Below are 25,825 nucleotides of genomic sequence, written 5' to 3'. Positions count from 1 at the left end.
CGAGGAACAAAACCAGAACCCAAGGAAAAAAACGAGAGTCCGAGGAAGAAAACGAGAGCCCGAGGAATAAAACCAGATCCTGAGGAAGAAAACCAGAGCTCGAGGAACAAAACCAGAGCCCAAGGACAAAAAGGAGGGCCTGAAGAACAACACGAGGGCCATAGGAAGAAAACCGGAGCCCATGGAATAAAACCAGGGCCCGGGGAAACAAACCAGAAACCGAGGAACAAAACGAGAGCCCGAGGAACAAAACCAGAGCCCGAGGCAAAGAACCAGGGCCCGAGGAACCAAGCCAGCGCCCGAGGAACAAAACCAGTGCCCAAGGAACAAAACCAGTGCCCAAGGAACAAAACCAGAGCTCGAGGAAGAAAACCAGAGCTCAAGGAACAAAACCAGAACACGAGGAAAAAAACGAGAGTCCGAGGAAGAAAACGAGAGCCCGAGGAGCAAACCCAGTGCCCAAGGAACAAAACCAGAGCTCGAGGAAGAAAACCAGATCCTGAGGAAGAAAACCAGAGCCCGAGGAAGAAAACCAGAGCTCAAGGAACAAAACCAGAACCCGAGGAAGAAAACGAGAGTCCGAGGAAGAAAACGAGAGCCCGAGGAACAAAACCAGTGCCCAAGGAACAAAACCAGAGCTCGAGGAACAAAACCAGATCCTGAGGAAGAAAACCAGAGCCCGAGGAACAAAACCAGAACCCAAGGACAAAAAGGAGGGCCTGAAGAACAACACGAGGGCCATAGGAAGAAAACCGGAGCCCATGGAATAAAACCAGGGCCCGGGGAAACAAACCAGAAACCGAGGAACAAAACGAGAGCCCAAGGAACAAAACCAGAGCCCGAGGCAAAGAACCAGGGCCCGAGGAACCAAGCCAGCGCCCGAGGAAAAAAACCAGTGCCCAAGGAACAAAACCAGTGCCCAAGGAACAAAACCAGAACTCGAGGAAGAAAACCAGAGCTCAAGGAACAAAACCAGAACACGAGGAACAAAACGAGAGCCCGAGGAGCAAACCCAGTGCCCAAGGAACAAAACCAGAGCTCGAGGAAGAAAACCAGATCCTGAGGAAGAAAACCAGAGCCCGAGGAAGAAAACCAGAGCTCAAGGAACAAAACCAGAACCCGAGGAAGAAAACGAGAGTCCGAGGAAGAAAACGAGAGCCCGAGGAACAAAACCAGTGCCCAAGGAACAAAACCAGAGCTCGAGGAACAAAACCAGATCCTGAGGAAGAAAACCAGAGCCCGAGGAAGAAATCCAGATCTCCAGGAACAAAACCAGAACCCGAGGAAGAAAGCGAGAGTCCGAGGAAGAAAACGAGAGCCCGAGGAACAAAACCAGTGCCCAAGGAACAAAACCAGAGGTCGAGGAACAAAACCAGATCCTGAGGAAGAAAACCAGAGCCCGAGGAACAAAACCAGAGCCCAAGGACAAAAAGGAGGGCCTGAAGAACAACACTAGGGCCATAGGAAGAAAACCGGAGCCCATGGAATAAAACCAGGGCCCGGGGAAACAAAAGCAGAGACCGAGGAAAAAAACGAGAGCCCGAGGAACAAAACCAGAGCCCGAGGCAAAGAACCAGGGCCCGAGGAACCCAGCCAGAGCCCGAGGAACAAAACCAGAGCCAGAGGAACAAAAACAGAGCCCGAGGAACAAATCTAGCGCGTGAAGAAGAAAACGAGAGATCGAGGAAGAAATCCAGAGCCCGAGGAATAAAACGAGAGCCCAAGGAACAATCCCAGAGCTCGAGGAACAAAACCAGATCCTGAGGAAGAAAACCAGAGCCCGAGGAGCAAACCCAGTGCCCAAGGAACAAAACCAGAGCTCGAGGAAGAAAACCAGATCCTGAGGAAGAAAACCAGAGCCCGAGGAAGAAAACCAGAGCTCAAGGAACAAAACCAGAACCCGAGGAAGAAAACGAGAGTCCGAGGAAGAAAACGAGAGCCCGAGGAACAAAACCAGTGCCCAAGGAACAAAACCAGAGCTCGAGGAACAAAACCAGATCCTGAGGAAGAAAACCAGAGCCCGAGGAAGAAATCCAGAGCTCAAGGAACAAAACCAGAACCCGAGGAAGAAAACGAGAGTCCGAGGAAGAAAACGAGAGCCCGAGGAACAAAACCAGTGCCCAAGGAACAAAACCAGAGCTCGAGGAACAAAACCAGATCCTGAGGAAGAAAACCAGAGCCCGAACAAAACCAGAGCCCAAGGACAAAAAGGAGGGCCTGAAGAACAACACTAGGGCCATAGGAAGAAAACCGGAGCCCATGGAACAAAACCAGGGCCCGGGGAAACAAACCAGAGCCCGAGGAACAAAACGAGAGCCCGAGGAACAAAACCAGAGCCCGAGGCAAAGACCCAGGGCCCGAGGAACCAAGCCAGAGCCCGAGGAACAAAACCAACGCTCCATGAACAAAACCAGAGCCTGAGGAAGAAAACCATATCCCAAGGAACAAAACCAGCCCTCGAGGAACAAAAACAGAGCTCGAGGAACAAAACCAGAGCCCGTGGAAATAAAGCAGAGCCCGAGGAACAAAACGAAACCCCGAGGAAGAAAACCAGGGCCTGAGGAATAAAACCAGAGCCTGAGGAACAAAAGCAGAGCCCGTGAAAGAAAACCAGAGCCCCAGGAACAAAACCAGAGCTCGAGGAACAAAACCAGATCCCGAGGAACAAAACCAGAACCCAAGGAAAAAAATGAGAGTCCGAGGAAGAAAACGAGAGCCCGAGGAATAAAACCAGATCCTGAGGAAGAAAACCAGAGCTCGAGCAACAAAACCAGATCCTAAGGAAGAAAACCAGAGCTCGAGGAACAAAACCAGAGCCCAAGGACAAAAAGGAGGGCCTGAAGAACAACACGAGGGCCATAGGAAGAAAACCGGAGCCCATGGAATAAAACCAGGGCCCGGGGAAACAAACCAGAAACCGAGGAACAAAACGAGAGCCCAAGGAACAAAACCAGAGCCCGAGGCAAAGAACCAGGGCCCGAGGAACCAAGCCAGCGCCCGAGGAACAAAACCAGTGCCCAAGGAACAAAACCAGTGCCCAAGGAACAAAACCAGAACTCGAGGAAGAAAACCAGAGCTCAAGGAACAAAACCAGAACACGAGGAACAAAACGAGAGCCCGAGGAGCAAACCCAGTGCCCAAGGAACAAAACCAGAGCTCGAGGAAGAAAACCAGATCCTGAGGAAGAAAACCAGAGCCCGAGGAAGAAAACCAGAGCTCAAGGAACAAAACCAGAACCCGAGGAAGAAAACGAGAGTCCGAGGAAGAAAACGAGAGCCCGAGGAACAAAACCAGTGCCCAAGGAACAAAACCAGAGCTCGAGGAACAAAACCAGATCCTGAGGAAGAAAACCAGAGCCCGAGGAAGAAATCCAGATCTCCAGGAACAAAACCAGAACCCGAGGAAGAAAGCGAGAGTCCGAGGAAGAAAACGAGAGCCCGAGGAACAAAACCAGTGCCCAAGGAACAAAACCAGAGGTCGAGGAACAAAACCAGATCCTGAGGAAGAAAACCAGAGCCCGAGGAACAAAACCAGAGCCCAAGGACAAAAAGGAGGGCCTGAAGAACAACACTAGGGCCATAGGAAGAAAACCGGAGCCCATGGAATAAAACCAGGGCCCGGGGAAACAAAAGCAGAGACCGAGGAAAAAAACGAGAGCCCGAGGAACAAAACCAGAGCCCGAGGCAAAGAACCAGGGCCCGAGGAACCCAGCCAGAGCCCGAGGAACAAAACCAGAGCCAGAGGAACAAAAACAGAGCCCGAGGAACAAATCTAGCGCGTGAAGAAGAAAACGAGAGATCGAGGAAGAAATCCAGAGCCCGAGGAATAAAACGAGAGCCCAAGGAACAATCCCAGAGCTCGAGGAACAAAACCAGATCCTGAGGAAGAAAACCAGAGCCCGAGGAGCAAACCCAGTGCCCAAGGAACAAAACCAGAGCTCGAGGAAGAAAACCAGATCCTGAGGAAGAAAACCAGAGCCCGAGGAAGAAAACCAGAGCTCAAGGAACAAAACCAGAACCCGAGGAAGAAAACGAGAGTCCGAGGAAGAAAACGAGAGCCCGAGGAACAAAACCAGTGCCCAAGGAACAAAACCAGAGCTCGAGGAACAAAACCAGATCCTGAGGAAGAAAACCAGAGCCCGAGGAACAAAACCAGAGCCCAAGGACAAAAAGGGGGGCCTGAAGAACAACACTAGGGCCATAGGAAGAAAACCGGAGCCCATGGAACAAAACCAGGGCCCGGGGAAACAAAACCAGAGCCTGAGGAACAAAACGAGAGCCCGAGGAACAAAACCAGAGCCCGAGGCAAAGACCCAGGGCCCGAGGAACCAAGCCAGAGCCCGAGGAACAAAACCAACCCTCCATGAACAAAACCAGAGCCTGAGGAAGAAAACCATATCCCAAGGAACAAAACCAGCCCTCGAGGAACAAAAACAGAGCTCGAGGAACAAAACGAGAGCCCGTGGAAATAAAGCAGAGCCCGAGGAACAAAACGAAACCCCGAGGAAGAAAACCAGGGCCTGAGGAATAAAACCAGAGCCTGAGGAACAAAACCAGAGCCCGTGAAAGAAAACCAGAGCCCCAGGAACAAAACCAGAGCTCGAGGAACAAAACCAGATCCCGAGGAACAAAACCAGAACCCAAGGAAAAAAACGAGAGTCCGAGGAAGAAAACGAGAGCCCGAGGAATAAAACCAGATCCTGAGGAAGAAAACCAGAGCTCGAGGAACAAAACCAGAGCCCAAGGACAAAAAGGAGGGCCTGAAGAACAACACGAGGGCCATAGGAAGAAAACGGGAGCCCATGGAATAAAACCAGGGCCCGGGGAAACAAACTATAAACCGAGGAACAAAACGAGAGCCCAAGGAACAAAACCAGAGGCCGAGGCAAAGAACCAGGGCCCGAGGAACCAAGCCAGAGCCCGAGGAACAAAACCAGTGCCCAAGGAACAAAACCAGTGCCCAAGGAACAAAACCAGAGCTCGAGGAAGAAAACCAGAGCTCAAGGAAAAAAACCAGAACCCGAGGAAGAAAGCGAGAGTCCGAGGAAGAAAACGAGAGCCCGAGGAAAAAAAACAGTGCCAAAGGAACAAAACCAGAGCTCGAGGAACAAAACCAGATCCTGAGGAATAAAACCAGAGCCCGAGGAACAAAACCAGAGCCCAAGGACAAAAAGGAGGGCCTGAAGAACAACACTAGGGCCATAGGAAGAAAACCGGAGCCCATGGAATAAAACCAGGGCCCGGGGAAACAAAAGCAGAGACCGAGGAACAAAACGAGAGCCCGAGGAACAAAACCAGAGCCTGAGGCAAAGAACCAGGGCCCGAGGAACCCAGCCAGAGCCCGAGGAACAAAACCAGAGCCAGAGGAACAAAAACAGTGCCCGAGGAACAAATCTAGCGCGTGAAGAAGAAAACGAGAGCTCGAGGAAGAAATCCAGAGCCCGAGGAATAAAACGAGAGCCCAAGGAACAATCCCAGAGCTCGAGGAACAAAACCAGATCCTGAGGAAGAAAACCAGAGCCGAGGAAGAAAACCAGAGCTCAAGGAACAAAACCAGAACCCGAGGAAGAAAACGAGAGTCCGAGGAAGAAAACGAGAGCCCGAGGAACAAAACCAGTGCCCAAGGAACAAAACCAGAGCTCGAGGAACAAAACCAGATCCTGAGAAAGAAAACCAGAGCCCGAGGAAGAAATCCAGAGCTCAAGGAACAAAACCAGAACCCGAGGAACAAAACGAGAGTCCGAGGAAGAAAACGAGAGCCCGAGGAAAAAAACCAGTGCCCAAGGAACAAAACCAGAGCTCGAGGAACAAAACCAGATCCCGAGGAACAAAACCAGAACCTAAGGAAAAAAACGAGAGTCCGAGGAAGAAAACGAGAGCCCGAGGAACAAAACCAGTGCCCAAGGAACAAAACCAGAGCTCGAGGAACAAAACCAGATCCTGAGGAAGAAAACCAGAGCCCGAGGAACAAAACCAGAGCCCAAGGACAAAAAGGAGGGCCTGAAGAACAACACTAGGGCCATAGGAAGAAAACCGGAGCCCATGGAACAAAACCAGGGCCCGGGGAAACAAAACCAGAGCCCGAGGAACAAAACGAGAGCCCGAGGAACAAAACCAGAGCCCGAGGCAAAGACCCAGGGCCCGAGGAACCAAGCCAGAGCCCGAGGAACAAAACCAACCCTCCATGAACAAAACCAGAGCCTGAGGAAGAAAACCATATCCCAAGGAACAAAACCAGCCCTCGAGGAACAAAAACAGAGCTCAAGGAACAAAACGAGAGCCCGTGGAAATAAAGCAGAGCCCGAGGAACAAAACGAAACCCCGAGGAAGAAAACCAGGGCCTGAGGAATAAAACCAGAGCCTGAGGAACAAAACCAGAGCCCGTGAAAGAAAACCAGAGCCCCAGGAACAAAACCAGAGCTCGAGGAACAAAACCAGATCCCGAGGAACAAAACCAGAACCCAAGGAAAAAAACGAGAGTCCGAGGAAGAAAACGAGAGCCCGAGGAATAAAACCAGATCCTGAGGAAGAAAACCAGAGCTCGAGGAACAAAACCAGATCCTAAGGAAGAAAACCAGAGCTCGAGGAACAAAACCAGAGCCCAAGGACAAAAAGGAGGGCCTGAAGAACAACACGAGGGCCATAGGAAGAAAACCGGAGCCCATGGAATAAAACCAGGGCCCGGGGAAACAAACCAGAAACCGAGGAACAAAACGAGAGCCCAAGGAACAAAACCAGAGCCCGAGGCAAAGAACCAGGGCCCGAGGAACCAAGCCAGCGCCCGAGGAAACAAACCAGTGCCCAAGGAACAAAACCAGTGCCCAAGGAACAAAACCAGAGCTCGAGGAAGAAAACCAGAGCTCAAGGAACAAAACCAGAACACGAGGAACAAAACGAGAGTCCGAGGAAGAAAAAGAGAGCCCGAGGAGCAAACCCAGTGCCCAAGGAACAAAACCAGAGCTCGAGGAAGAAAACCAGATCCTGAGGAAGAAAACCAGAGCCCGAGGAAGAAAACCAGAGCTCAAGGAACAAAACCAGAACCCGAGGAAGAAAACGAGAGTCCGAGGAAGAAAACGAGAGCCCGAGGAACAAAACCAGTGCCCAAGGAACAAAACCAGAGCTCGAGGAACAAAACCAGAGCCCAAGGACAAAAAGGAGGGCCTGAAGAACAACACTAGGGCCATAGGAAGAAAACCGGAGCCCATGGAATAAAACCAGGGCCCGGGGAAACAAAAGCAGAGACCGAGGAAAAAAACGAGAGCCCGAGGAACAAAACCAGAGCCCGAGGCAAAGAACCAGGGCCCGAGGAACCCAGCCAGAGCCCGAGGAACAAAACCAGAGCCAGAGGAACAAAAACAGAGCCCGAGGAACAAATCTAGCGCGTGAAGAAGAAAACGAGAGCTCGAGGAAGAAATCCAGAGCCCGAGGAATAAAACGAGAGCCCAAGGAACAATCCCAGAGCTCGAGGAACAAAACCAGATCCTGAGGAAGAAAAGCAGAGCCCGAGGAACAAAACCAGAGCTCAAGGAACAAAACCAGAGCTCGAGGAACAAAACCAGATCCTGAGGAAGAAAACCAGAGCCCGAGGAAGAAATCCAGAGCTCCAGGAACAAAACCAGAACCCGAGGAACAAAACGAGAGTCCGAGGAAGAAAACGAGAGCCCGAGGAAAAAAAACAGTGCCCGAGGAAAAAACCAGAGCCCGAGGAACACAACCTGAGCCCCAGGAACAAAAAAGAGCCCGAGCAAGAAAACCAGAGCCTGAGGAAGAGAACCAGAGCCCGAGGAAGAAAACCAGAGCTCAAGGAACAAAACCAGATCCCGAGGAACAAAACCAGAACCTAAGGAAAAAAACGAGAGTCCGAGGAAGAAAACGAAAGCCCGAGGAACAAAACCAGTGCCCAAGGAACAAAACCAGAGCTCGAGGAACAAAACCAGATCCTGAGGAAGAAAACCAGAGCCCGAGGAACAAAACCAGAGCCCAAGGACAAAAAGGGGGGCCTGAAGAACAACACTAGGGCCATAGGAAGAAAACCGGAGCCCATGGAACAAAACCAGGGCCGGGGGAAACAAAACCAGAGCCTGAGGAACAAAACGAGAGCCCGAGGAACAAAACCAGAGCCCGAGGCAAAGACCCAGGGCCCGAGGAACCAAGCCAGAGCCCGAGGAACAAAACCAACCCTCCATGAACAAACCCAGAGCCTGAGGAAGAAAACCATATCCCAAGGAACAAAACCAGCCCTCGAGGAACAAAAACAGAGCTCGAGGAACAAAACCAGAGCCCGTGGAAATAAAGCAGAGCCCGAGGAACAAAAACGAAACCCCGAGGAAGAAAACCAGGGCCTGAGGAATAAAACCAGAGCCTGAGGAACAAAACCAGAGCCCGTGAAAGAAAACCAGAGCCCCAGGAACAAAACCAGAGCTCGAGGAACAAAACCAGATCCCGAGGAACAAAACCAGAACCCAAGGAAAAAAACGAGAGTCCGAGGAAGAAAACGAGAGCCCGAGGAATAAAACCAGATCCTGAGGAAGAAAACCAGAGCTCGAGGAACAAAACCAGATCCTAAGGAAGAAAACCAGAGCTCGAGGAACAAAACCAGAGCCCAAGGACAAAAAGGAGGGCCTGAAGAACAACACGAGGGCCATAGGAAGAAAACCAGAGCCCGTGGAATAAAACCAGGGCCCGGGGAAACAAACCAGAAACCGAGGAACAAAACGAGAGCCCAAGGAACAAAACCACAGCCCGAGGCAAAGAACCAGGGCCCGAGGAACCAAGCCAGTGCCTGAGGAACAAAACCAGTGCCCAAGGAACAAAACCAGTGCCCAAGGAACAAAACCAGAGCTCGAGGAAGAAAACCAGAGCTCAAGGAACAAAACCAGAACCCGAGGAAGAAAACGAGAGTCCGAGGAAGAAAACGAGAGACGAGGAACAAAACCAGTGCCCAAGGAACAAAACCAGTGCCCAAGGAACAAAACCAGTGCCCAAGGAACAAAACCAGAGCTCGAGGAAGAAAACCAGAACACGAGGAACAAAACGAGAGTCCGAGGAAGAAAACGAGAGCCCGAGGAGCAAACCCAGTGCCCAAGGAACAAAACCAGAGCTCGAGGAAGAAAACCAGAGCTCAAGGAACAAAACCAGAACACGAGGAACAAAACGAGAGTCCGAGGAAGAAAACGAGAGCCCGAGGAGCAAACCCAGAGCCCAAGGAACAAAACCAGAGCTCGAGGAACAAAACCAGATCCTGAGGAAGAAAACCAGAGCCCGAGGAAGAAAACCAGAGCTCAGGGAACAAAACCAGAACCCGAGGAAGAAAACGAGAGTCCGAGGAAGAAAACGAGAGCCCGAGGAAAAAAACCAGTGCCCAAGGAACAAAACCAGAGCTCGAGGAACAAAACCAGATCCTGAGGAAGAAAACCAGAGCCCGAGGAACAAAACCAGAGCCCAAGGACAAAAAGGAGGGCCTGAAGAACAACACTAGGGCCATAGGAAGAAAACCGGAGCCCATGGAATAAAACCAGGGCCCGGGGAAACAAAAGCAGAGACCGAGGAACAAAACGAGAGCCCGAGGAACAAAACCAGAGCCCGAGGCAAAGAACCAGGGCCCGAGGAACCCAGCCAGAGCCCGAGGAACAAAACCAGAGCCCGAGGAACAAATCTAGCGCGTGAAGAAGAAAACGAGAGCTCGAGGAAGAAATCCAGAGCCCGACGAATAAAAGGAGAGCCCAAGGAACAAACCCAGAGCTCGAGGAACAAAACCAGATCCTGAGGAAGAAAACCAGAGCCGAGGAAGAAAACCAGAGCTCAAGGAACAAAACCAGAACCCGAGGAAGAAAACGAGAGTCCGAGGAAGAAAACGAGAGCCCGAGGAACAAAACCAGTGCCCAAGGAACAAAACCAGAGCTCGAGGAACAAAACCAGATCCTGAGGAAGAAAACCAGAGCCCGAGGAAGAAATCCAGATCTCCAGGAACAAAACCAGAACCCGAGGAAGAAAACGAGAGTCCGAGGAAGAAAACGAGAGCCCGAGGAAAAAAACCAGTGCCCAAGGAACAAAACCAGAGCTAGAGGAACAAAACCAGATCCTGAGGAAGAAAACCAGAGCCCGAGGAAGAAAACCAGAGCTCAAGGAAAAAAAGGAGGGCCTGAAGAACAACACTAGGGCCATAGGAAGAAAACCGGAGCCCATGGAACAAAACCAGGGCCCGGGGAAACAAAACCACAGCCCATGAAAGAAAACCAGAGCCCCAGGAACAAAACCAGAGCTCGAGGAACAAAACCAGATCCCGAGGACCAAAACCAGAACCAAAGGAAAAAAACGAGAGTCCGAGGAAGAAAACGAGAGCCCGAGGAACAAAACCAGATCCTGAGGAAGAAAACCAGAGCTCGAGGAACAAAACCAGATCCTGAGGAAGAAAACCAGAGCCCGAGGAACAAAACCAGAGCCGAAGGACAAAAAGAAGGGCCTGAAGAACAACACTAGGGCCATAGGAAGAAAACCGGAGCCCATGGAACAAAACCAGGGCCCGGGGAAACAAAACCAGAGCCCGAGGAACAAAACGAGAGCCCGAGGAACAAAACCAGAGCCCGAGGCAAAGACCCAGGGCCCGAGGAACCAAGCCAGAGCCCGAGGAACAAAACCAACCCTCCATGAACAAAACCAGAGCCTGAGGAAGAAAACCATATCCCAAGGAACAAAACCAGCCCTCGAGGAACAAAACGAGAGCCCGTGGAAATAAAGCAGAGCTCGAGGAACAAAACGAAACCCCGAGGAAGAAAACCAGGGCCTGAGGAATAAAACCAGAGCCTGAGGAACAAAAGCAGAGCCCGTGAAAGAAAACCAGAGCCCCAGGAACAAAACCAGAGCTCGAGGAACAAAACCAGATCCCGAGAAACAAAACCAGAACCCAAGGAAAAAAACGAGAGTCCGAGGAAGAAAACGAGAGCCCGAGGAATAAAACCAGATCCTGAGGAAGAAAACCAGAGCTCGAGGAACAAAACCAGATCCTAAGGAAGAAAACCAGAGCTCGAGGAACAAAACCAGAGCCCAAGGACTAAAAGGAGGGCCTGAAGAACAACACGAGGGCCATAGGAAGAAAACCGGAGCCCATGGAATAAAACCAGGGCCCGGGGAAACAAACCAGAAACCGAGGAACAAAACGAGAGCCCAAGGAACAAAACCAGAGCCCGAGGCAAAGAACCAGGGCCCGAGGAACCAAGCCAGCGCCCGAGGAAAAAAACCAGTGCCCAAGGAACAAAACCAGAGCTCGAGGAAGAAAACCAGAGCTCAAGGAACAAAACCAGAACACGAGGAACAAAACGAGAGTCCGAGGAAGAAAACGAGAGCCCGAGGAGCAAACCCAGTGCCCAAGGAACAAAACCAGAGCTCGAGGAACAAAACCAGATCCTGAGGAAGAAAACCAGAGCCCGAGGAAGAAAACCAGAGCTCAAGGAACAAAACCAGAACCTAAGGAAAAAAACGAGAGTCCGAGGAAGAAAACGAGAGCCCGAGGAACAAAACCAGTGCCCAAGGAACAAAACCAGAGCTCGAGGAACAAAACCAGATCCTGAGGAAGAAAACCAGAGCCCGAGGAACAAAACCAGAGCCGAAGGACAAAAAGGAGGGCCTGAAGAACAACACTAGGGCCATAGGAAGAAAACCGGAGCCCATGGAACAAAACCAGGGCCCGGGGAAACAAAACCAGAGACCGAGGAACAAAACGAGAGCCCGAGGAACAAAACCAGAGCCCGAGGCAAAGACCCAGGGCCCGAGGAACCAAGCCAGAGCCCGAGGAACAAAACCAACCCTCCATGAACAAAACCAGAGCCTGAGGAAGAAAACCATATCCCAAGGAACAAAACCAGCCCTCGAGGAACAAAAACAGAGCTCGAGGAACAAAACGAGAGCCCGTGGAAATAAAGCAGAGCCCGAGGAACAAAACGAAACCCCGAGGAAGAAAACCAGGGCCTGAGGAATAAAACCAGAGCCTGAGGAACAAAACCAGAGCCCGTGAAAGAAAACCAGAGCCCCAGGAACAAAACCAGAGCTCGAGGAACAAAACCAGATCCCGAGGAACAAAACCAGAACCCAAGGAAAAAATCGAGAGTCCGAGGAAGAAAACGAGAGCCCGAGGAATAAAACCAGATCCTGAGGAAGAAAACCAGAGCTCGAGGAACAAAACCAGATCCTAAGGAAGAAAACCAGAGGTCGAGGAACAAAACCAGAGCCCAAGGACTAAAAGGAGGGCCTGAAGAACAACACGAGGGCCATAGGAAGAAAACCGGAGCCCATGGAATAAAACCAGGGCCCGGGGAAACAAACCAGAAACCGAGGAACAAAACGAGAGCCCAAGGAACAAAACCAGAGCCCGAGGCAAAGAACCAGGGCCCGAGGAACCAAGCCAGAGCCCGAGGAACAAAAGCAGTGCCCAAGGAACAAAACCAGTGCCCAAGGAACAAAACCAGAGCTCGAGGAACAAAACGAGAGTCCGAGGAAGAAAACGAGAGCCCGAGGAACAAAACCAGTGCCCAAGGAACAAAACCAGAGCTCGAGGAACAAAACCAGATCCTGAGGAAGAAAACCAGAGCCCGAGGAAGAAATCCAGAGCTCAAGGAAAAAAACCAAAACCCGAGGAAGAAAACGAGAGTCCAAGGAAGAAAACGAGAGCCCGAGGAAGAAAACGAGAGCCCGAGGAAAAAAACCAGTGCCGAAGGAACAAAACCAGAGCTCGAGGAACAAAACCAGATCCTGAGGAAGAAAACCAGAGCCCGAGGAACAAAACCAGAGCCCAAGGACAAAAAGGAGGGCCTGAAGAACAACACTAGGGCCATAGGAAGAAAACCGGAGCCCATGGAATAAAACCAGGGCCCGGGGAAACAAAAGCAGAGACCGAGGAAAAAAACGAGAGCCCGAGGAACAAAACCAGAGCCCGAGGCAAAGACCCAGGGCCCGAGGAACCAAGCCAGAGCCCGAGGAACAAAACCAACCCTCCAAGAACAAAACCAGAGCCTGAGGAAGAAAACCATATCCCAGGAACAAAACCAGCCCTCGAGGAACAAAAACAGAGCTCGAGGAACAAAACCAGAGCCCGTGGAAATAAAGCAGAGCCCGAGGAACAAAACGAAACCCCGAGGAAGAAAACCAGGGCCTGAGGAATAAAACCAGAGCCTGAGGAACAAAACCAGAGCCCGTGAAAGAAAACCAGAGCCCCAGGAACAAAACCAGAGCTCGAGGAACAAAACCAGATCCCGAGGAACAAAACCAGAACCCAAGGAAAAAAACGAGAGTCCGAGGAAGAAAAGGAGAGCCCTAGGAATAAAACCAGATCCTGAGGAAGAAAACCAGAGCTCGAGGAACAAAACCAGATCCTAAGGAAGAAAACCAGAGCTCGAGGAACAAAACCAGAGCCCAAGGACAAAAAGGAGGGCCTGAAGAACAACACGAGGGCCATAGGAAGAAAACCGGAGCCCATGGAATAAAACCAGGGCCTGGGGAAACAAACCAGAAACCGAGGAACAAAACGAGAGCCCAAGGAACAAAACCAGAGCCCGAGGCAAAGACCCAGGGCCCGAGGAACCAAGCCAGCGCCCGAGGAACAAAACCAGTGCCCAAGGAACAAAACCAGTGCCCAAGGAACAAAACCAGAGCTCGAGGAAGAAAACCAGAACACGAGGAACAAAACGAGAGTCCGAGGAAGAAAACGAGAGCCCGAGGAGCAAACCCAGAGCCCAAGGAACAAAACCAGAGCTCGAGGAACAAAACCAGATCCTGAGGAAGAAAACGAGAGCCCGAGGAAGAAAACCAGAGCTCAAGGAACAAAACCAGAACCCGAGGAAGAAAACGAGAGTCCGAGGAAGAAAACGAGAGCCCGAGGAAAAAAACCAGTGCCCAAGGAACAAAACCAGAGCTCGAGGAACAAAACCAGATCCTGAGGAAGAAAACCAGAGCCCGAGGAACAAAACCAGAGCCCAAGGACAAAAAGGAGGGCCTGAAGAACAACACTAGGGCCATAGGAAGAAAACCGGAGCCCATGGAATAAAACCAGGGCCCGGGGAAACAAAAGCAGAGACCGAGGAACAAAACGAGAGCCCGAGGAACAAAACCAGAGCCCGAGGCAAAGAACCAGGGCCCGAGGAACCCAGCCAGAGCCCGAGGAACAAAACCAGAGCCCGAGGAACAAATCTAGCGCGTGAAGAAGAAAACGAGAGCTCGAGGAAGAAATCCAGAGCCCGACGAATAAAACGAGAGCCCAAGGAACAAACCCAGAGCTCGAGGAACAAAACCAGATCCTGAGGAAGAAAACCAGAGCCGAGGAAGAAAACCAGAGCCCGAGGAAGAAAACCAGAGCTCAAGGAACAAAACCAGATCCCAAGGAACAAAACCAGAGCTCGAGGAACAAACCACATCCTGAGGAAGAAAACTAGAGCCCGAGGAACAAAACCAGAGCTTGAGGAACAAAACCAGAGCCCGAGGAACACAACCAGAGCCAGAGGAACAAAAACAGAGCCCAAGGAACAAATCTAGCGCGTGAAGAAGAAAACGAGAGCTCGAGGAAGAAATCCAGAGCCCGACGAATAAAACGAGAGCCCAAGGAACAAACCCAGAGCTCGAGGAACAAAACCAGATCCTGAGGAAGAAAACCAGAGCCGAGGAAGAAAACCAGAGCTCAAGGAACAAAACCAGAACCCGAGGAAGAAAACGAGAGTCCGAGGAAGAAAACGAGAGCCCGAGGAACAAAACCAGTGCCCAAGGAACAAAACCAGAGCTCGAGGAACAAAACCAGATCCTGAGGAAGAAAACCAGAGCCCGAGGAAGAAAACCAGAGCTCAAGGAAAAAAACAGAACCCGAGGAACAAAAGGAGAATTCGAGGAAGAAAACGAGAGCCCGAGGAACAAAACCAGTGCCCGAGGAAAAAACCAGAGCCCGAGGAACACAACCTGAGCCCAAGGAACAAAAAAGAGTCCGAGCAAGAAAACCAGAGCCTGAGGAAGAGAACCAGAGCCCGAGGAAGAAAACCAGAGCTCAAGGAACAAAACCAGATCCCGAGGAACAAAACCAGAACCTAAGGAAAAAAACGAGAGTCCGAGGAAGAAAACGAGAGCCTGAGGAACAAAACCAGTGCCCAAGGAACAAAACCAGAGCTCGAGGAACAAAACCAGATCCTGAGGAAGAAAACCAGAGCCCGAGGAACAAAACCAGAGCCCAAGGACAAAAAGGAGGGCCTGAAGAACAACACTAGGGCCATAGGAAGAAAACCGGAGCCCATGGAACAAAACCAGGGCCCGGGGAAACAAAACCAGAGCCCGAGGCAAAGACCCAGGGCCCTAGGAACCAAGTCAGAGCCCGAGGAACAAAACCAACCCTCCATGAACAAAACCAGAGCCTGAGGAAGAAAACCATATCCCAAGGAACAAAACCAGCCTTCGAGGAACAAAAACAGAGCTCGAGGAAAAAAACCAGAGCCCTTGGAAACAAAGCAGAGCCCGAGGAACAAAACGAAACCCCGAGGAAGAAAACCAGGGCCTGAGGAATAAAACCAGAGCCTGAGGAACAAAACGGGAGCCCGTGAAAGAAAACCAGAGCCCCAGGAACAAAACCAGAGCTCGAGGAACAAAACCAGATCCCGAGGAACAAAACCAGAACCCAAGGAAAAAAACGAGAGTCCGAGGAAGAAAACGAGAGCCCGAGGAACAAAACCAGTGCCCAAGGAACAAAACCAGAGCTCGAGGAACAAAACCAGATCCTGAGGAAGAAAACCAGAGCTCGAGGAACAAAACCAGAGCCCAAGGACAAAAAGGAGGGCCTGAAGAACAACACGAGGGCCATAGGAAGAAAACCGGAGCCCATGGAATAAAACCAGGGCCCGGGGAAACAAACCAGAAACCGAGGAACAAAACGAGAGCCCAAGGAACAAAACCAGAGCCCGAGGCAAAGAACCAGGGCCCGAGGAAAAAAGCCAGCGCCCGAGGAACAAAACCAGTGCCCAAGGAACAAAACCAGTGCCCAAGGAACAAAACCAGAGCTCGAGGAAGAAAACCAGAGCTCAAGGAACAAAACCAGAACATGAGGAACAAAACGAGAGTCCGAGGAAGAAAACGAGAGCCCGAGGAGCAAACCCAGTGCCCAAGGAACAAAACCAGAGCTCGAGGAACAAAACCAGATCCTGAGGAAGAAAACCAGAGCCCGAGGAAGAAAACCAGAGCTCAAGGAACAAAACCAGAACCCGAGGAAGAAAACGAGAGTCCGAGGAAGAAAACGAGAGCCCGAGGAACAAAACCAGTGCCCAAGGAAGAAAACCAGAGCTCGAGGAACAAAACCAGATCCTGAGGAAGAAAACCAGAGCCCGAGGAAGAAATCCAGAGCTCCAGGAAAAAAACCAGAACCCGAGGAAGAAAACGAGAGTCCGAGGAAGAAAACGAGAGCCCGAGGAACAAAACCAGTGCCCAAGGAACAAAACCAGAGCTCGAGGAACAAAACCAGATCCTGAGGAAGAAAACCAGAGCCCGAGGAACAAAACCAGAGCCCAAGGACAAAAAGGAGGGCCTGAAGAACAACACTAGGGCCATAGGAAGAAAACCGGAGCCCATGGAACAAAACCAGGGCCCGGGGAAACAAAACCAGAGGCCGAGGAACAAAACGAGAGCCCGAGGAACAAAACCAGAGCCCGAGGCAAAGACCCAGGGCCCGAGGAACCAAGCCAGAGCCCGAGGAACAAAACCAACCCTCCATGAACAAAACCAGAGCCTGAGGAAGAAAACCATATCCCAAGGAACAAAACCAGCCCTCGAGGAACAAAAACAGAGCTCGAGGAACAAAACGAGAGCCCGTGGAAATAAAGCAGAGCACGAGGAACAAAACGAAACCCCGAGGAAGAAAACCAGGGCCTGAGGAATAAAACCAGAGCCTGAGGAACAAAACCAGAGCCCGTGAAAGAAAACCAGAGCCCCAGGAACAAAACCAGAGCTCGAGGAACAAAACCAGATCCCGAGGAACAAAACCAGAACCCAAGGAAAAAATCGAGAGTCCGAGGAAGAAAACGAGAGCCCGAGGAATAAAACCAGATCCTGAGGAAGAAAACCAGAGCTCGAGGAACAAAACCAGATCCTAAGGAAGAAAACCAGAGGTCGAGGAACAAAACCAGAGCCCAAGGACTAAAAGGAGGGCCTGAAGAACAACACGAGGGCCATAGGAAGAAAACCGGAGCCCATGGAATAAAACCAGGGCCCGGGGAAACAAACCAGAAACCGAGGAACAAAACGAGAGCCCAAGGAACAAAACCAGAGCCCGAGGCAAAGAACCAGGGCCCGAGGAACCAAGCCAGAGCCCGAGGAACAAAAGCAGTGCCCAAGGAACAAAACCAGTGCCCAAGGAACAAAACCAGAGCTCGAGGAACAAAACGAGAGTCCGAGGAAGAAAACGAGAGCCCGAGGAACAAAACCAGTGCCCAAGGAACAAAACCAGAGCTCGAGGAACAAAACCAGATCCTGAGGAAGAAAACCAGAGCCCGAGGATCAAAAGCAGAGCTCGAGGAAAAAAACAGAGCCCGAGGAACAAAACCAGAGCCCGAGGAACAAAAAAGAGCCCTAGCAAGAAAACCAGAGTCTGAGGAAGAAAACCAGAGCCCGAGGAAGAAAACCAGAGCTCAAGGAACAAAACCAGATCCCGAGGAAGAAAACGAGAGTCCGAGGAAGAAAACGAGAGCCCGAGGAACAAAAACAGTACCCAAGGAACAAAACCAGAGCTCGAGGAACAAACCAGATCCTGAGGAAGAAAACTAGAGCCCGAGGAACAAAACCAGAGCTTGAGGAACAAAACCAGAGCCCGAGGAACACAACCAGAGCCAGAGGAACAAAAACAGAGCCCGAGGAACAAATCTAGCGCGTGAAGAAGAAAACGAGAGCTCCAGGAAGAAATCCAGAGCCCGAGGAATACAACGAGAGCCCAAGGAACAAACCCAGTGCCCAAGGAACAAAACCAGAGCTCGAGGAACAAAACCAGATCCTGAGGAAGAAAACCAGAGCCCGAGGAAGAAAACCAGAGCTCAAGGAACAAACCACAACCCGAGGAAGAAAACGAGAGTCCGAGGAAGAAAACGAGAGCCCGAGGAACAAAACCAGTGCCCAAGGAACAAAACCAGAGCTCAAGGAACAAAACCAGATCCTGAGGAAGAAAACCAGAGCCCGAGGAAGAAATCCAGAGCTCAAGGAACAAAACCAGAACCCGAGGAACAAAACGAGAGTCCGAGGAAGAAAACGAGAGCCCGAGGAAAAAAACCAGTGCCCAAGGAACAAAACCAGAGCTCGAGGAACAAAACCAGATCCTGAGGAAGAAAACCAGAGCCCGAGGAAGAAAACCAGAGCCCAAGGACAAAAAGGAGGGCCTGAAGAACAACACTAGGGCCATAGGAAGAAAACCGGAGCCCATGGAATAAAACCAGGGCCCGGGGAAAAAAAACCAGAGCCCGAGGAACAAAACGAGAGCCCGAGGAACAAAACCAGAGCCCGAGGCAAAGACCCAGGTCCCGAGGAACCAAGCCAGAGCCCGAGGAACAAAACCAACCCTCCATGAACAAAACCAGAGCCTGAGGAAGAAAACCATATCCCAAGGAAAAAAACCAGCCCTCGAGGAACAAAAACAGAGCTCGAGGAACAAAACCAGAGCCCGTGGAAATAAAGCAGAGCCCGAGGAACAAAACGAAACACCGAGGAAGAAAACCAGGGCCTGAGGAATAAAACCAGATCCTGAGGAAGAAAACCAGAGCCCGAGGAAGAAAACCAGAGCTCAAGGAAAAAAACCAGAACCCGAGGAGCAAAATGAGAATCCGAGGAAGAAAACGAGAGCCCGAGGAACAAAACCAGTGCCCGAGGAAGAAAACGAGAGCCCGAGGAACAAAACCAGTGCCCAAGGAACAAAACCAGAGCTCGAGGAACAAAACCAGATCCTAAGGAAGAAAACCAGAGCTTGAGGAAGAAAACCAGAGCCCAAGGATAAAAAGGAGGGACTGAAGAACAACACGAGGGCCATAGGAAGAAAACCGGAGCCCATGGAATAAAACCAGGGCCCGGGGAAACAAACCAGAGCCCGAGGAACAAAACGAGAGCCCGAGGAACAAAACCAGAGCACGAGGCAAAGACCCAGGGCCCGAGGAACCAAGCCAGAGCCCGAGGAACAAAACCAACCCTCCATGAACAAAACCAGAGCCTGAGGAAGAAAACCATATCCCAAGGAACAAAACCAGCCGTCGAGGAACAAAAACAGAGCTCGAGGAACGAAACCAGAGCCCGTGGAAATAAAGCAGAGCCCGAGGAACAAAACGAGAGCCCGAGGAACAAAACCAGAGCCCGAGGCAAAGACCCAGGGCCCGAGGAACCAAGCCAGAGCCCGAGGAACAAAACCAACCCTCCATGAACAAATCCAGAGCCTGAGGAAGAAAACCATATCCCAAGGAACAAAACCAGCCCTCGAGGAACAAAACCAGAGCTCGAGGAACAAAACCAGAGTCCGTGGAAATAAAGCAGAGTCCGAGGAACAAAAGGAAACCCCGAGGAAGAAAACCAGGGCCTGAGGAATAAAACCAGAGCCTGAGGAACAAAACCAGAGCCCGTGAAAGAAAACCAGAGCCCCAGGAACAAAACCAGAGCTCGAGGAACAAAACCAGAGCCCGTGAAAGAAAACCAGAACCCAAGGAAAAAAACGAGAGTCCGAGGAAGAAAACGAGAGCCCGAGGAACAAAACCAGATCCTGAGGAAGAAAACCAGAGCTCGAGGAACAAAACCAGATCCTAAGGAAGAAAACCAGAGCTCGAGGAACAAAACCAGAGCCCAAGGACAAAAAGGGAGGGCCTGAAGAACAACACTAGGGCCATAGGAAGAAAACCGGAGCCCATGGAATAAAACTAGGGCCCGGGGAAACAAACCAGAAACTGAGGAACAAAACAAGAGCCCGAGGAACAAAACCAGAGCCCGAGGCAAAGAACCAGGGCCCGAGGAACCAAGCCAGCGCCCGAGGAACAAAACCAGTGCCCAAGGAAAAAAACCAGTGCCCAAGGAACAAAACCAGAGCTCGAGGAAGAAAACCAGAGCTCAAGGAACAAAACCAGAACCCGAGGAACAAAACGAGAGTCCGAGGAAGAAAACGAGAGCCCGAGGAACAAAACCAGTGCCCAAGGAACAAAACCAGAGCTCCAGGAACAAAACCAGATCCTGAGGAAGAAAACCAGAGCCCGAGGAACAAAACCAGAGCTCAAGGAACAAAACCAGAACCCGAGGAACAAAACGAGAGTCCGAGGAAGAAAACGAGAGCCCGAGGAACAAAACCAGTGCCCAAGGAACAAAACCAGAGCTCCAGGAACAAAACCAGATCCTGAGGAAGAAAACCAGAGCCCGAGGAAGAAAACCAGAGCTCAAGGAACAAAACCAGATCCCGAGAAACAAAAACAGAACCCGAGAAACAAAACGAGAGTCCGAGGAAGAAAACGAGAGCCCGAGGAACAAAAACAGTGCCCAAGGAACAAAACCAGAGCTCGAGGAACAAACCAGATCCTGAGGAAGAAAACTAGAGCCCGAGGAACAAAACCAGAGCTTGAGGAACAAAACCAGAGCCCGAGGAACACAACCAGAGCCAGAGGAACAAAAACAGAGCCCAAGGAACAAATCTAGCACATGAAGAAGAAAACGAGAGTTCGAGGAAGAAATCCAGAGCCCGACGAATAAAACGAGAGCCCGAGGAACAAACCCAGTGCCCAAGGAACAAATCGAGAGCTCAAGGAACAAAACCAGATCCTGAGGAAGAAAACCAGAGCCGAGGAAGAAAACCAGAGCTCAAGGAACAAAACCAGAACCCGAGGAAGAAAACGAGAGTCCGAGGAAGAAAACGAGAGCCCGAGGAACAAAACCAGTGCCCAAGGAACAAAACCAGAGCTCGAGGAACAAAACCAGATCCTGAGGAAGAAAACCAGAGCCCGAGGAAGAAATCCAGAGCTCCAGGAACAAAACCAGAACCCGAGGAACAAAACGAGAGTCCGAGGAAGAAAACGAGAGCCCGAGGAACAAAACCAGTGCCCAAGGAACAAAACCAGAGCTCGAGGAACAAAACCAGATCCTGAGGAAGAAAACCAGAGCCCGAGGAAGAAAACCAGAGCTCAAGGAAAAAAACCAGAACCCGAGGAACAAAATGAGAATCCGAGGAAGAAAACGAGAGCCCGAGGAACAAAAAACCAGAGCCCGAGGAAGAAAACGAGAGCCCGAGGAACAAAACCAGTGCCCAAGGAACAAAACCAGAGCTCGAGGAACAAAACCAGATCCTAAGGAAGAAAACCAGAGCTTGAGGAAGAAAACCAGAGCCCAAGGATAAAAAGGAGGGACTGAAGAACAACACTAGGGCCATAGGAAGAAAACCGGAGCCCATGGAATAAAACCAGGGCCCGGGGAAACAAACCAGAAACTGAGGAACAAAACGAGAGCCCGAGGAACAAAACCAGAGCCCGAGGCAAAGACCCAGGGCCCGAGGAACCAAGCCAGATCCCGAGGAACAAAACCAACCCTCCATGAACAAAACCAGAGCCTGAGGAAGAAAACCATATCCCAAGGAACAAAACCAGCCCTCGAGGAACAAAAACAGAGCTCGAGGAACAAAACCAGAGTCCGTGGAAATAAAGCAGAGTCCGAGGAACAAAAGGAAACCCCGAGGAAGAAAACCAGGGCCTGAGGAATAAAACCAGAGCCTGAGGAACAAAACGGGAGCCCGTGAAAGAAAACCAGAGCCCCAGGAACAAAACCAGAGCTCGAGGAACAAAACCAGATCCTGAGGAAGAAAACCAGAGCTCGAGGAAAAAAATCAGATCCTAAGGAAGAAAACCAGAGCTCGAGGAACAAAACCAGAGCCCAAGGACAAAAAGGGAGGGCCTGAAGAACAACACTAGGGCCATAGGAAGAAAACCGGAGCCCATGGAATAAAACCAGGGCCCGGGGAAACAAACCAGAAACTGAGGAACAAAACGAGAGCCCGAGGAACAAAACCAGAGCCCGAGGCAAAGAACCAGGGCCCGAGGAACCAAGCCAGCGCCCGAGGAACAAAACCAGTGCCCAAGGAAAAAAACCAGTGCCCAGGGAACAAAACCAGAGCTCGAGGAAGAAAACCAGAGCTCAAGGAACAAAACCAGAACCCGAGGAACAAAACGAGAGTCCGAGGAAGAAAACGAGAGCCCGAGGAACAAAACCAGTGCCCAAGGAACAAAACCAGAGCTCGAGGAACAAAACCAGATCCTGAGGAAGAAAACCAGAGCCCGAGGAAGAAAACCAGAGCTCAAGGAAAAAAACCAGAACCCGAGGAACAAAATGAGAATCCGAGTAAGAAAACGAGAGCCCGAGGAACAAAACCAGTGCCCGAGGAAGAAAACGAGAGCCCGAGGAACAAAACCAGTGCCCAAGGAACAAAACCAGAGCTCAAGGAACAAAACCAGATCCTAAGGAAGAAAACCAGAGCTTGAGGAAGTAAACCAGAGCCCAAGGATAAAAAGGAGGGACTGAAGAACAACACGAGGGCCATAGGAAGAAAACCGGAGCCCATGGAATAAAACCAGGGCCCGGGGAAACAAACCAGAGCCCGAGGAACAAAACGAGAGCCCGAGGAACAAAACCAGAGCCCGAGGCAAAGACCCAGGGCCCTAGGAACCAAGTCAGAGCCCGAGGAACAAAACCAACCCTCCATGAACAAAACCAGAGCCTGAGGAAGAAAACCATATCCCAAGGAACAAAACCAGCCTTCGAGGAACAAAACCAGAGCTCGAGGAACAAAACCAGAGCCCTTGGAAACAAAGCAGAGCCCGAGGAACAAAACGAAACCCCGAGGAAGAAAACCAGGGCCTGAGGAATAAAACCAGAGCCTGAGGAACAAAACGGGAGCCCGTGAAAGAAAACCAGAGCCCCAGGAACAAAACCAGAGCTCGAGGAACAAAACCAGATCCCGAGGAACAAAACCAGAACCCAAGGAAAAAAACGAGAGTCCGAGGAAGAAAACGAGAGCCCGAGGAACAAAACCAGTGCCCAAGGAAGAAAACCAGAGCTCGAGGAACAAAACCAGATCCTAAGGAAGAAAAACAGAGCTCGAGGAACAAAACCAGAGCCCAAGGACAAAAAGGAGGGCCTGAAGAACAACACGAGGGCCATAGGAAGAAAACCGGAGCCCATGGAATAAAACCAGGGCCCGGGGAAACAAACCAGAAACTGAGGAACAAAACGAGAGCCCGAGGAACAAAACCAGAGCCCGAGGCAAAGAACCAGGGCCCGAGGAACCAAGCCAGCGCCCGAGGAACAAAACCAGTGCCCAAGGAAAAAAAACAGTGCCCAGGGAACAAAACCAGAGCTCGAGGAAGAAAACCAGAGCTCAAGGAACAAAACCAGAACCCGAGGAACAAAACGAGAGTCCGAGGAAGAAAACGAGAGCCCGAGGAACAAAACCAGTGCCCAAGGAACAAAACCAGAGCTCCAGGAACAAAACCAGATCCTGAGGAAGAAAACCAGAGCCCGAGGAACAAAACCAGAGCTCAAGGAACAAAACCAGAACCCGAGGAACAAAACGAGAGTCCGAGGAAGAAAACGAGAGCCCGAGGAACAAAACCAGTGCCCAAGGAACAAAACCAGAGCTCCAGGAACAAAACCAGATCCTGAGGAAGAAAACCAGAGCCCGAGGAAGAAAACCAGAGCTCAAGGAACAAAACCAGATCCCGAGTAACAAAAACAGAACCCGAGAAACAAAACGAGAGTCCGAGGAAGAAAACGAGAGCCCGAGGAACAAAAACAGTGCCCAAGGAACAAAACCAGAGCTCGAGGAACAAACCAGATCCTGAGGAAGAAAACTAGAGCCCGAGGAACAAAACCAGAGCTTGAGGAACAAAACCAGAGTCCGAGGAACACAACCAGAGCCAGAGGAACAAAAACAGAGCCCGAGGAACAAATCTAGCACATGAAGAAGAAAACGAGAGTTCAAGGAAGAAATCCAGAGCCCGACGAATAAAACGAGAGCCCGAGGAACAAACCCAGTGCCCAAGGAACAAATCCAGAGCTCGAGGAACAAAACCAGATCCTGAGGAAGAAAACCAGAGCCGAGGAAGAAAACCAGAGCTCAAGGAACAAAACCAGAACCCGAGGAAGAAAACGAGAGTCCGAGGAAGAAAACGAGAGCCCGAGGAACAAAACCAGTGCCCAAGGAACAAAACCAGAGCTCGAGGAACAAAACCAGATCCTGAGGAAGAAAACCAGAGCCCGAGGAAGAAAACCAGAGCTCAAGGAAAAAAACCAGAACCCGAGGAACAAAATGAGAATCCGAGTAAGAAAACGAGAGCCCGAGGAACAAAACCAGAGCCCGAGGAAGAAAACGAGAGCCCGAGGAACAAAACCAGTGCCCAAGGAACAAAACCAGAGCTCGAGGAACAAAACCAGATCCTAAGGAAGAAAACCAGAGCTTGAGGAAGAAAACCAGAGCCCAAGGATAAAAAGGAGGGACTGAAGAACAACACGAGGGCCATAGGAAGAAAACCGGAGCCCATGGAATAAAACCAGGGCCCGGGGAAACAAACCAGAGCCCGAGGAACAAAACGAGAGCCCGAGGAACAAAACCAGAGCCCGAGGCAAAGACCCAGGGCCCTAGGAACCAAGTCAGAGCCCGAGGAACAAAACCAACCCTCCATGAACAAAACCAGAGCCTGAGGAAGAAAACCATATCCCAAGGAACAAAACCAGCCTTCGAGGAACAAAAACAGAGCTCGAGGAACAAAACCAGAGCCCTTGGAAACAAAGCAGAGCCCGAGGAACAAAACGAAACCCCGAGGAAGAAAACCAGGGCCTGAGGAATAAAACCAGAGCCTGAGGAACAAAACGGGAGCCCGTGAAAGAAAACCAGAGCCCCAGGAACAAAACCAGAGCTCGAGGAACAAAACCAGATCCCGAGGAACAAAACCAGAACCCAAGGAAAAAAACGAGAGTCCGAGGAAGAAAACGAGAGCCCGAGGAACAAAACCAGTGCCCAAGGAAGAAAACCAGAGCTCGAGGAACAAAACCAGATCCTAAGGAAGAAAAACAGAGCTCGAGGAACAAAACCAGAGCCCAAGGACAAAAAGGAGGGCCTGAAGAACAACACGAGGGCCATAGGAAGAAAACCGGAGCCCATGGAATAAAACCAGGGCCCGGGGAAACAAACCAGAAACCGAGGAACAAAACGAGAGCCCGAGGAACAAAACCAGAGCCCGAGGCAAAGAACCAGGGCCCGAGGAAAAAAGCCAGCGCCCGAGGAACAAAACCAGTGCCCAAGGAACAAAACCAGTGCCCAAGGAACAAAACCAGAGCTCGAGGAAGAAAACCAGAGCTCAAGGAACAAAACCAGAACACGAGGAACAAAACGAGAGTCCGAGGAAGAAAACGAGAGCCCGAGGAGCAAACCCAGTGCCCAAGGAACAAAACCAGAGCTCGAGGAACAAAACCAGATCCTGAGGAAGAAAACCAGAGCCCGAGGAAGAAATCCAGAGCTCAAGGAACAAAACCAGAACCCGAGGAAGAAAACGAGAGTCCGAGGAAGAAAACGAGAGCCCGAGGAACAAAACCAGTGCCCAAGGAAGAAAACCAGAGCTCGAGGAACAAAACCAGATCCTGAGGAAGAAAACCAGAGCCCGAGGAAGAAATCCAGAGCTCCAGGAAAAAAACCAGAACCCGAGGAAGAAAACGAGAGTCCGAGGAAGAAAACGAGAGCCCGAGGAAAAAAACCAGTGCCCAAGGAACAAAACCAGAGCTCGAGGAACAAAACCAGATCCTGAGGAAGAAAACCAGAGCCCGAGGAA

The sequence above is a fragment of the Calonectris borealis genome, unplaced genomic scaffold, assembly GCF_964195595.1.
Source record: "Calonectris borealis unplaced genomic scaffold, bCalBor7.hap1.2 HAP1_SCAFFOLD_68, whole genome shotgun sequence".
Classification (NCBI taxonomy): domain Eukaryota; kingdom Metazoa; phylum Chordata; class Aves; order Procellariiformes; family Procellariidae; genus Calonectris; species Calonectris borealis.
The sequence above is the reverse complement of the archived record's forward strand: the minus strand, read 5'-3'. Positions refer to the sequence as shown.